This window comes from Planococcus citri, chromosome 2 (genome assembly GCF_950023065.1).
Source record: "Planococcus citri chromosome 2, ihPlaCitr1.1, whole genome shotgun sequence".
Classification (NCBI taxonomy): domain Eukaryota; kingdom Metazoa; phylum Arthropoda; class Insecta; order Hemiptera; family Pseudococcidae; genus Planococcus; species Planococcus citri.
This window is the reverse complement of record NC_088678.1, coordinates 47,419,291-47,432,747: the sequence shown is the minus strand read 5'-3', so window position 1 is coordinate 47,432,747 and position 13,457 is coordinate 47,419,291. Positions and strand designations below refer to the sequence as shown.

Sequence of the window (13,457 nt, the reverse complement as noted above, 5' to 3'; positions counted from 1 at the left end):
AGAAAATTCTTTTAAACAGCGTGAAATTGAAAAGCGAAATAACCCGAAGGAGATAGGAGTTTAATGAGCGATGATTAACGATTCATCTTTATAATACTCGTACAATTGATTTACAACGTGATGAATTCATTTGAAACATTTAAATAATACCGCGAACCCGAACACTTTCAGGTTATGGTTATAAATGATATCTTTTCGAGCTACCACGAGACCGGTCAAAGAGACCGAGGCTCGTGTGCCATACTCGTCATTCGCCTTGACTTTCGTCTTTATCTGAATAGTACCTACCTACAGTACGTCTAGTCTACGGTCTTTATAACGGTCAAGCGAATTGTTTTTACCATGCCTATGGTTATTTGCCATTTTCCTTTCAAATTGTACGTACGGTACGTACCTACCTCGCGTGATTAATTACTCAGCTAACCGTCATCGTCATAGCCAAGCTAAATCTGGATAGGTATATCTTGATGAAAATTTGACTTGGCGTACGTAATACGACGATTATAAACGCAATCAATGGCCACCTGGCGTAAATTTTTTCTATCGTAATAGAATGTCTAGGTCTTCGAGGTAGCTGCTAGCTGCCTTGTCTAGGTACCTAATGTTCGTACAGATTGTCTAGATATACCTACCTAGCTATCTGCGATATGTGCCCACATAGGTATAAAAAAAATTCAACTTTCCAACCGATACAATTGTTGAACATGTGTATTTCCCACGGATGAGATAAATTATAATGTATTTAATACAACCATCTTGATAAATTTCTCAACTATTATATATACAGTATAAGATATGAATGAGCATGATGAAGTTAAAATATCAACTTTGAGCTAGCTGGATAGCTAGAGCTACCAACAGCTAGGTGCTGTTTGCATTTTACTTATACTGTAAATGTACGAGTACCTACACATGCGCTAAGTAACACGCGTTGTCATTGAAATCCCATACTTAATGGCTCGTAAACAGTCGACTACAGCTGTGATATGACTTTCCAACTTTAATTATAATTTATTAAAATTTCTATACCTATTGAATAACAGTACTATCTATAGCGACTGTCACCCGACTAATGATGTCTTATGGACATTTGAAACAGTATCTAGAATTATTTTCGATACGTCCGGCAACTTGTGATGACCAACGCTGACCTCGTATATTCTCAAATCCATCAAATGTCCCAAAAAGACATTTAAATTGAAAATTTGCTAATCAGATGCAAGATCAGAGGCTGTGAAATGGAAACTGCTGTGAGAAAATTCTGATTCCATTCAACATACCCACTAGTACGTAGATAGACATAATTAATTTCAGAGTTTGAAAATTTTACAAACTTTTGTACTCGTATCTATGCGCCTAGGCCAACCTATGAGTAACCTAAACATCTCTTCATTATCATCGTTCACATGCTTCATATAGGTATCCTAATTATAATATTTTGCTCAATGCTCATATATGTATTTATACCTATATTATGACTATGTAGGTAAGTACTTGTACTCTTGTAGTTCTAGGAAATTGGGTATTTATTTATGATTTTATTCATCGCGTAAAATTACAAACATTCGCACACAATACCTTGCCGGTGAATATGAATAATTAGACGTAGGTAGCCTATGCAATTGCATTTGAAAAGCAGATTAAAGATCAAATTGGAACGCGTGAGTGCCATTAAAATGTACTGAGAAGTCTCTTAGGAATATTTCGAGGACGTGAAAACCACTTAGTAGACGATAGGGAACAACATTTTAAAATAAATGAAAAAAAAATCAAGTTTGATTTTTTAATAGGAAAGTAAGACATTTTTTCAGATATTTCGATTTATACAGGAACTAAGCGGGACTCGAAAACATAATGTTTTTCATGGTTCTAGTCGAACCACAGATTGATCGATTTGCATACAAAGAGGCAATATAGGTACTTACCTCCTCTACAGGACGGCAGATTTTAAGGGTTGATAATTTCCAAATTTGAATGAAAAAAATGTAAAACTGTGTAAGTAGGTATTTGAATCTATATACGAGTAAGAGCAGACATGCACATTTGATAACAGCCAAGCTACATTTTTGACCCCCCCCCCCCTCCAAAATTCATTTCTAATTTTTAGATTGAGACACATTCCCCCTTTTCCTCAAAAATTGAGAATTGAAAAAATGAAAATTTGGATCAGAGTTATTGGTAAGAACAGATTCTGGAAAACTAAATAGAAGTCCAGATCCTCATGTTATGGCACAATTTTCTGGGGTTCCACCACGGTGTCCATTATTTTTGCCAAGTCATTTTCTCTGATTTTTCTAGGTTTTCCAGACAAATTTTCCATCCCAATCTTTTTAAAAATTGTCTATATTTATTCCATACTTTAATTAAAGAAGAAGTTTCGGGGGAGGGGGGATTTTTTTCAACGTTTCTCTTCGAACTGGATATTTCTTCGGATACATATAAAAAACACCTACCTTTAATTATCAACTTTTTTGAATAAAAAAAAAGTAAATTAAAAAAATAGCAGAGCCAATGCGGGCCCTATTTCTAAAGTAGAAGTCATTTTTAGGTTTTTGAGAAGGGATGATGTCGAATGAAAATTTATGGATTGATGTGGTAGGGAAACATGAATTTTGCCAATTGATAGAATATTCATCAGACTTCTGGAAATTTTTCCTTTCTTTTTTGGATTTTTAGAGGCCTCAAATGAAAAATTTGTTGTTTTTTTTTAAAAAAAAAAATGAGAAACACATTGGCCTGAAAATAAACTAGGGCGAGAGCTTTTGAAAATTTTCATTTCGAAATGTCTAAAAACGATAATTTTCTTACCATGAGAAATTTATTTTTTGGCTTTAAAATTTGATTTTTACTACCTTATCTAAAAATTTTCATCTTGCTCTTGAAAAAGAAAAGAACACACGCCCGAGCGAACTGAGAGCAAAAGCTTTAGAAAATTTTTGTTTCGAGAAAGAAAAAATGTTTTCCTTTCATCACAGGCCCTCATCCGAAATTTGCAATTGATCGTTTTTTCAAAATTCCAGGGATTTTTGGTGAAAATTACGAAATTCCCTGACTTTTCCAGGTTTTCCTTATTTTCCAGGAGAATTGACACCCTGTGCACAATAATACGTAGCACGCATTTACACTTTGGGCAGTTGGGCACTCTTCTTTCAACAATAAACTCCCGATAATTTCATACATTTATGAAGACTTTGCACACTCTTTTTGACATAAACACGTTTTTTCTCAAAAAATTTGATATAGGTATTGTGAAAAAATTTCAAACAAAACATTTGAAAATAATGTGATACACAGCGAAAATAAGTCCAATATTAATCGCACATTTGGAGTCACTTTTTAAAACCACAACTGCCAAAATTGTCATAAGTATTTTGACCAAAATAATAATCTTATTTTTGAACAAGGGTTATAGTTGAGATAAAAATGAAAGAAAAGTGGTTTTTTGATTCCGAATTTTAAAAACGTGGTAAAAATTTACAACGTGGCATTTGGGAACTCGTCGAAGCTTGGTTTTTGAATTACGAGTACATACCTAAACCTACCTATACAGGGTGTCCACTTATTTCTGGAAATGATTTTCCCTGACTTTTCCAGGTTTTCCAGACCATTTTTTAAAATTGTCTATGCTTACCCCACACCTTAATTAAAGAGGAATTGGGGGGGGGGTGTAATTTTATTTCATAAGCTTCTCTTCGAACTGGATACTTTTTCGAATATAAAAAACTGCTAAATTAAAAATAAATAAATAAAACACGCATCAATTTTGGCCAATTGCTACAATATTCATATGACTCATGAAAATGTTTCTTCTGTTTTTTGGATTTTAGGAGGCCTGAAAATGTGGAATTTGTTATCTTTAAAATGAGAAACAAATTGGCCCAAGCGAAGCGAGGGCTAGAACTTTTGAAAATTTTCATTTCGAGATGCCTAAAAACGAGTTTTTTTTTTAATGCAGAGAGTTTATTTCTTGGTTTTGGAAAGAAGTTACCTTTGAAAAAGAAAAGAGAACAGGCTAGAGCGAAAGCTTCTGAAAATTTCCATTTCGAGAGGCATAAAAACGAGGTTTTTTCATGTGAGGACGAGTAACTAGTTTTTTTGGCTTTTAAAATTTTAGAATTTGAATATTTTTTTCGAAGGAAGTTAATTTTGACAAAGGGCCTAAGCGAGGGCGGAAGCTCTTGTAAATTTGTATTTCGAGATGCATAAAAATGATGTTTTTTTAGTGAGTTCTTTTTTTGGTTTTAAAACTTGATTTTCATTATCTAGAAATGTTCATCTTGCTGTGAAAAAGAAGAGAAAACAAGTCCGAGGGAAGCGAGGGCAAAATCTTTTGAAAATTTGTCTTTCGAGAAGTAAAAAATAATGTTTTTCTTTTATCACAGGTCCTTATCCAAAATTTGCAATTGATATTTTTTTCACAATTCCAGGGATTTTGCGTGAAAATTACGAAATTCCCTGACTTTTCCAGACCGACCAAATTCCCTGACTTTTCCAGGTTTTCCAGGCTTGTGGACAGTTGGACACCCTGCTATTACCTAATACTCGTATTTTTAAAAATAAACTTTTTGGAATTTATTCAAAATATTGAAGACTTGACTACCCGGGGAAAAAAGTTCAAACTTGGCCATACATGATCATGTATGGTGGATGAACTCGAGCATACATGATCATACATAAACCGAAGTTTCCATACATGCTCATGTTACAAAATTGTCCCCCACATGATCATACATGTCATATATGATCATGTATGATCAAGTATGATTTAGTGTAACCATGATCATGTGTAAATGCGGGGATTTTTTTTAACATGAACATGTATGATCATACTTAAAATTCGAGAATGTATGAATTTTTATAATAAAAATATTGTCAGTATAAAATATATGGGATGATTTGCTGAATGGTATAAGTACATAAGATGTGCTAAGAATGCAAGACAAATGTGGATAAATGAATTTCAGACATTTTTCCAGATTATAGACACTTTTCTAGATTATAGAATAAAATGTATGATATAAAACATGCAATTTCATACAAATGATCCATACATGAGCATGTGGGGGACAATTTTTTAGTATGATCATGTATGAAGTCGTCATACATGATCATGTATGGCCAAGTTTGAACTTTTTTCCCCGGGTAGGTATCTATTTAAAAACTGTTCTCAGACACTGAATTTGAGAGCATTTGTGAGAATTAACACGATCAATGCTTTTTAATTCTTTCTTGAATTTCATTTTGAATATGAATAAGCTATTTTTATGGAGTTATCGAATTTCCTAAGAAAGTGGCGAACTGACCTAAAATAGTTATCTGCGAAAAAATTCCAATTTGTAATTTTCACTTCGGCTTCTTTAATAAAATATAAGTCAGTTAACTAGTGGTCAAATTATGAAGAAAACTAATGTAGAGGGTATTAGGTAAAAAAACCAAAAATTTTTGGATGCACTCAATAGAATATTCAAAGGAGAAGAAATGATGAACTGTAAAAGAGTTATATAAGTAATTTTTAACGAAGCTGAAACTCTCGAAAATCGTTCTCCAAAATCTATACCACTGAATCCAAATACACCAGTGGACAAAGTAAACCAGAAATTATATTTGTATGTATACGATATCATACTACGTAGCTATCCTATAGGTATTTTTACAACTAATCGGAATAACTGCGAGGTCAAACTCGTCCGTATAAAAGATCAACATTTCCAAATACACATTTATCTAGATAACTGTACCTCGAAATTAAACTAAGAAAAAAGCATCTCAAAATCTATATTTTGTAGTACCAATTTCTCGTATTTGAAAATTTTTTATAAATTTCTTCGCAACCTTTAACCTTACGGTAACGCTTACCTTGTCAGCTACAGTTTAAAAAAACTCGCCGAGTTTAACACCCAGGCATTTACCAACTCGCAGGTAATAAATTACCTACTACCTATACAAAAACCATTATAATTCAACGTTAAACATCATAGCACGAATACGAAACTCATCTGGACATTTTCATTTAGCATCCTAGCTCATGAAATGATCCAGCCACTAACATCGGCATGGCACTTCCTAAATCTAACGCGCGAATCAAAACTGCGGAAGTGTTATTTATGTATTGTCGATATAATTAAAAAAAAGCCAGATCGTTTTACAATGATCGCGTTGATTAGAAAAAGAAGTAGAAAAAAAAGCAAGGCATTCAAATGGGCTGAATGGATCGGTGTGGTATCCTGCTGAGCGAGCTACAGGTGAGCCTGATATTCGCAATAAATACTGCACCTTTACTCCTGGTACATTTTATACCAGAGTGGCCTATATATTTACTACATCATGGCACACGATTTACTGCAGATAATCAACGATTCGTTGCCATCTCTCAAGTCCCAATGCAATGGGAGAGTACCTATAGTGCGTTATATTGCATTTTACTTGTTAGGTGTTCGGTACTCGATACTCGTAAAAAGAAGCACCGGAGATGCGAACAAGAGGTGGAAATGAAGGTGTCTAGAGAAAAAGTATGCAGCTTGCACGCCAGCTTCGACACAGAGCTACATTTACCCGGATATAAAACTCGTTTTTTAGCCTTTAAAACAATGTGTTTTTACAAATTCGCCATTATTACTCGACTAATTACGATAATTTTACAATTATTCGTTACTCGTACGTATATGCGACGAGGTACCCAAAACTTATCTATTATGTAGTGGAAAAATCTACATATGTGTCAATACCAGTCGTGATTACGGTATCTGTATGGGTTTATTTTACTCGTACTTTTAGAAGATGTACCAGTGTGCTATACGCATTGTTCGATGTGTATTTCTTTTTCGCGTCAACGACATTGAAAATAATAAGGTGTCCAACAGAGTGTCACTAATCTGTCAAATGTACTTACCTTTAAATAGGTAGAGGTACCTACACATACGTTACGTCAACTCAGGTCGTCGTCGTCGTCGACATCGACGTCGCGTCGTGTTGTCGTCAGTTTTTTTTTTTTTTTTTTTATAAGATTGACGTCTCTGTTTTAATTTAATATAAATTTAAAAGTAGAACTCTTCTTGGTACGCATTCTCATGTCCAGTTGTGTCCAGTATGTATGTGTACCTTTGTGAGGTGTATTTTGAGACCGCAACACCATTCGATCGTATCATCGAGCGTGAGATATTCATCGTGGCTTTGCTGCTAGTTGTCGCTGGTGTCGTTATAATAATGTACCAGTAGGTATCACAACAGTTCATAAATGAATGCGATATCTGCACCCTACCTTATTATAGGTGTATTTACCTACGTTTCCGCATCATAACGCCGCAGCGCAGGTAGAAACTGACGAGGAATTTTCAAGTGTCGCTTCGCATTTTTACCATCCAATAAATCATTTCGTGAGAACAGAGAATTAAAACGCGAATTCTTTCCGAAATTGTTAGCCAGGTAAATATTATGAGAAATGCTTCCAAACTGAGTGTTTGTACCGTTTAGCGTAAAATGGAAACTGCACCGGTCAATGTGCATAGCATATAATCAGTTAATCACCATCAGCTTTATTATCGCAATTAAAGTTGTACTTTGCATAAAATTTGTTGGACCAGAAAACGAAAAACTGAAACAGCATCCGAAAAATACACGAACTTAAGCCACATTTCAAGTACATACTTACTAAATTTCATTTTTTCGATTTTTGGTAAATTTCTGATTTAAAGGAATATTTTTTATGAAAACATAACGTAAATTTTGTTTGGACTCCAATTTCCTCGTTTTTGAAGCGATCGATGATGATGGTTACAAGCCGTTCTGAAGCCTCAATGCAAATTTTTGTATTTTACAGTTTTGAAAAAATTTCCAAAAAAAGAATCAAAATGAAAACAGCGCCAGTTAACTTGCATTTACCGTTTTTGCGACCACGCCACTTTCGATTGATTCGGGCATAAATTTTCAAAATCCGATTCTGCTGTTCAAATACAAATTTTTCTCCAGTTAAGTATACTTCAAAAAAAAAAAAAAAAAAAAAATCCAAAAAAATTTTTCATTTTTCAACTTATTTATAACCGAACGTAAAAACCAGAAATTTGGGTTATACCTACAGCATGTCTTACAGCACCAAAATCCAATATTAAAGGGAAAGGTGGAAATTTGGGAATTTTTCAGTTCTAGAAAAAACCTATTAGGAAATCGTGCCTGCTCGATCAGAAAAAACTGTGAATCTAAGCTCATATTGCACCTCCGGAGTAAAAAGTGAAATGTTACAGGAGAGTGTTTTTTTTAAATATGTAATTTGATTCACATCAGAGCAAAGTTGTAGAAAATTAAATTTCCAATCGTCTTAAAGTCGTTAGTTTTTTTTTTTAGAATGCATATTTTTGAGTTGAACTTCCACACAAATATCAACCCTGCAGCTCTCGGCGGCAAATTTACCCTTTGTTCATCAAAATAGATTTTTTTTCAATAAATTCTGATTTACTGGTTTCTTCTCTAGCTTTCAAAATTTTGACAAAAAAAGGTTCACTACTCAAAAAAATCTGAAAAAATATGGTCTAAAACACAGTTTCTGGTGAAAAAATTTTGCCTGAAACTGTTTTAGGTGGTGAGCTACGGCAATTCAAATTTTTCTGATGAGCTTTCTGGCTAAAATGCAGAGTAAAAAATATCTGAAAAAATGTCCACAAATTAGTCTTCATGTTCCGTCACCAAAATTTCAAAATTTTTGGTCAAGTGGTCGAAGAATAACCTTAAGATTTTTTAACATAGAAATCGCGATTTTCTTAAATGTAGAGGGAGAGGGAGGGGAAGACAAAAAATTTTTGGCGCTTAAAAATGTTTTTTTGGTCCCCTACAGATACCTTTGTATTGTATTCAAAATCGGAGTCGAGGTTCGATTCATCAATCTTAATCCTCGGATGGGTGCTCTTTGATGGGAGCCGGGGGGAGGTTCTGCTGAGGAGAGAGGGTAGGAGATGTGCAATTTCAATTTTGACTTGATATTCGTGTTCAAAGGCATCGAATTATGCAAAAAGGACATCTCATTCGTCAAAATTGATTTTTTTAAATGCTGTTTTTACTCCTTCCCCTCCAGTTTTTCGAATTTTTGACCACGGCCCACCCAAAATTTATTCTGAAAAAAAAATTTGGTTCAAAAACACTTTTATTTATCATCATACCTAAAAAAAAAATAAACAAAGTTTAAAAACACCATTTTCAAGGGAAAATTAAAGATGGGGGGAGGGGGTGTAAATTTTTTGAGATCATCCTTCATAGGTAGGTTCCCACAACATACTTACTAAAAAATTGCAAAAATCAGTTTACATGGAGCTGGGAAATTTTTTTTCATCTCTATTTCACAAAAAGGGGGGAATACCTTAAAAATGGGAGGGGGTCCAGGGGGGTGTAAAATTTTGCACTCAAGTTTTTTTAATGGTACCTACTTTACTTATCTACCACGCAAATATCAACCCCAAAGCTCTTGGGGGCCGAATCACAATTCTTATCCCTTTAATGGTCTTTTCATGATATACTCAGATACACTCAATTTCAGTAGGTAGTTTTCTCCTAAAAATATGGGCCTTCGTATGAATTATGCACAAGTAAGTAGTAGATAGGTAGAGGTATACCTATTTATCCTAAGAAACTGTTGCTGTTAAAAACTGACATTCACCATCACGCTGGTAGATGAACTTCATTTTTTAAAATTTAATTCTATATTACCAAGCCACCAAGGGTCCACGATACCAAATTCCATAAGATATCAGTCGTTGTGTCGTAATCCTAGGGAAATTCCAGATTATACGAACGCATACTTGCGATTGTTAAATACGAAATACTCGATTTTAATGGTCATTAAAAAGTAAGTATGACATCACAATACCTCATGCCAAAAGTTATCGATCTTACGTACATTACTTAAAGATCACCGGTTCGATTGCGATGTTCAAGGAAAATGACATTTTATAAAGGTACAGCTGTGTCCACCTTGCACGCAACCTATATACGAGTAGGTAGGTACCTAAGTATTGTTCAACTTGTCGAATGCGTACCTACTTAATCTGATAACGATAATAAACAATGAATGAACCGATAAAATCACCCAAAATGTTACTTCGAATTTTCGACCAAGTATACCACATTAGGAACATATAAAAATAACGGTACCCGAATACGACTCGAGATAACTCGCAGACAGATTAAGTAATCGTTTCGCGGAAAACTGTACCGCCTGAGCGACCATCTGACTGTATGCAGTATGCAGCTACGACAGCCGAAAAAAAAAAGAGAAGAAGCGATACCTTATGTCGACGAAAAGGGAAATTCTTTCACGAATGATACAGTAGGTTAAAAGCTGAAACGATGAATTTTACTTTCAATAATTACGATAGGTAAGGTACGATTTTAGCTGCAGGAAATTCGTCGATACAGTAAGTGGTGGAAAAAGTCTCGTGCGATGTCTATATTAAATTATCACGGATCGCTGAGCGGCGGAACATTTTAAATTTACATCTTATACCGCTATTTTACGCAGGCGACGGCGTCCTAGAATTAATAGACGAGGTCGAGTGTAACATCGGACGAAATAATTTTAGGTTTGAAATTTGCAGCATGTAATATTTGATTATGAGAATTAGGAAGATACGAGTACTTTCATTTTTAGAGCAGTTTAAACTATACAGAGGTGGAATGGCCCGGGTGACCAATTAGCTTACGTCAAGTGTCCACCTAGGAAGACTTTTATTTTAAGTAGGTAAAATCTGTCAAGTTACTAATTTACATTTTGGAAAAGATGCCTTTGAACCTGAAAATGATTCGTTTATCAGCAATCAGCACTGCCTGAGCTAAAATGTGGCTCAACAAAAGAGTTATCATCTCACAACTCAGGATCACATTTTGAGCTCTTAAAACTCATTTTTATATTTTTGACAAACTTTTGAAAATTCATCAAAATCAAAAAATATTTTTCAAGTCGGTTACTAACACAAATAAAGTGCCATTCTTAACCGAGAAACTATTTTTTGAACCGAAATGGCCAGTACGCCATTTTTTAAAGCAAGGGTCACTTTTCATCAATCAAGTCACATTCTTGACAAAGGTGCCCAACGTCAAATTTCACTATAGCTTCAAGCATTCCTTGTTTTTTATTTTTGAACCTTTTTGTTAGGTTTTAGTTTTTATTTGCACCAAAAATAAAATACTTTTTTTTTTAAATTTCGAAACTCTGTTTTTACGCAAATTAACGAATATAGGCATCTTGGGTACCCAACTGAGTATGTACATAATATTGTAGGTATATGTAACGTAAAAAAAATGTGCTCCTGGTAATCTGCCTTTATGGCATGCCCCCCCCCCCCGAAAAACGTAACCTCAGCGGCGCATATGGCTGGTTTTGAAATTTTTTTTTTCAACATTATAAAATACGAATATGAACGCTGATTCCATTTTCAATTTTTAAATATTTCTACCCAATATGTACATTGAACAAAATAGCATAATTGAAGCGGAAATGAGCAATGTAACATTCAAACCGTGGACGAATATAAAACAGTGACATCATAACCAAAGCCAATCCATGCCTTCACGTGAAGATTTATTTTTAGCTTTGGAAATACAATAGGTAATCAATTTTTAAAATTTCCGGTTCGATGATTTTTGCAATAACTTTTGATAAAAAATTGGCCAAATAAGGATTTTCTTGGTCAGAAAATGACCTTTTCTGGTTGAAATAATAGCTTTTTGGTAGAAAGTGAACTTTCTGGTAAGAATTAGCTTTTTTGGTTGAAAAATGCCTTCTTTGGTCCAAAAATGTCTTGAAAAAAATATTTCTGTTCAAAAAATTACTTTTTTGGTCAAAATTTTCTCTTTTGGTGGAAAAATACCCTCTTTAGTCCAAGAATGACTTTTGGCCAAGAAATGACTTTATTGATCAAAGTATAATTTTTTTCAGTTAGAATATGACTTTTTTATCAACAAATAATTTCTGATCAAAAAATGACTTTTTTCGTCAAATTGATTCTTTTGGTACAAAAATCACTTTATTGACCAAAAATTACTCTTCTAGTCTAAAAACGATGTTTGCAGTCAAAACATGATTTTTTTGGTCAAAAATTGTTTCTATAGTTGTTCAAAAATAGCTTCTTTTGTTCAGAAATTACTTTTGAACCGAATTCGTTCGAAATTTCATCACTGCTGATCGTTTTCTTTGAAGGAATCATTTTTAGATGTCACTCAAATATTGAACTGATTTGCATACCTATTCCTAAAAAATCAGACTTTTTAAGATTTTCATTTTTTTTTTCAAGCATGTGAAGATGACGATAGTGTTACCGAACTAAGTACACCAAAACAGCGCATCTCAAGATTTTCAACCAAAACTTCATCTGCTGGAGTTCAATTTACCTATTTTTTAACATCCAAAACAACGTAATTTTTTCAACTTCTTTTCATCAATTATTACTTCGTGAAACAAACCAATGCAAATATTTAGTAACCTACTTTATTTCAAGCAACCCTCTCAACTCACAAAAAAAAACTTTTCGATCATTTTGAAGCGTTTAGCAAGTTCGCAATAGACATTATCGCTGTGACGTCACAATGCACTACATTTGAAAATTAATAAAGGAATTACTTGACGGAATTGATTTGATATTTTTTATAAAACTTGTTATAAGAGGTTTTCGACGCGTAGAAACCGAAAACGCAGAACCTTCGCAAAACGCCATTTTGTGACGTAAGCAATAATGTCTATTTTCTCCGTGAATTTTAAATTGAACTACGTATAGGAAGGCCCGTCCAAACACCCTAATTTCAATTGGCATACCTGAAATTTTAAAATAATGCCTAAAAACGTCAAAAATTTCCAATTAACATCAACCAAAATTACATTATCTATGCTCGAAATTCTTGGAGAAAATTAAAAGCTTATAATAATGGTTCCAAAATGGTCCAAAATTGATTCCTTCGATCGTCATAAATTCTTGTGACTTCAAAAATTTGAAAATGAACTCGAGCACTTAAAATCTTGGTTACATAATACGAAATGAGAAAAACGAAGAAAAGATAAAAGTGAACGCAATTCCAATAGATACTGCAAATCTGATTTCAACTTTATTTTCGTGCCCGACGAGTATCATCACAGACAAGCGAACCGTGTATTGATAACAACAAAATGCAGACTTTTACTGAAACTCGACAACAGCACACCTCATCTACCACAAGACGAACTCGCATCTTCCAATACCTAGGAATCTGCTTACCAGCTCGGTTGACGGTCGTCGTAATTTTTTAGTCGATCGCTCCAGAGTATTGTTCCGCTTGGAATAGAGTAACGAACGCGCCGTAAAAACGGCGAATTATTTCGGGTGTCAGAAAATTTCTTTTTATTTGTCTATAAATAGTCAGTGACCCATTTCCAGTGTTTGTTACGTTTGTACTTTGCTATATTGTAGGTGTAGCAGAAGAGGTAACCTCATCGATAATACACTACG

The 13,457-nt window shown here is 34.1% G+C and overlaps 1 protein-coding gene across 2 annotated transcripts in view; it reads right to left on the bottom strand.

The window, feature by feature from the left end:
* Positions 1-13,457, bottom strand: part of pip (pipe) — a 62,022-nt gene that overhangs the window by 14,240 nt on the left and 34,325 nt on the right. The gene's annotated exons all lie outside the window — the stretch shown is intronic.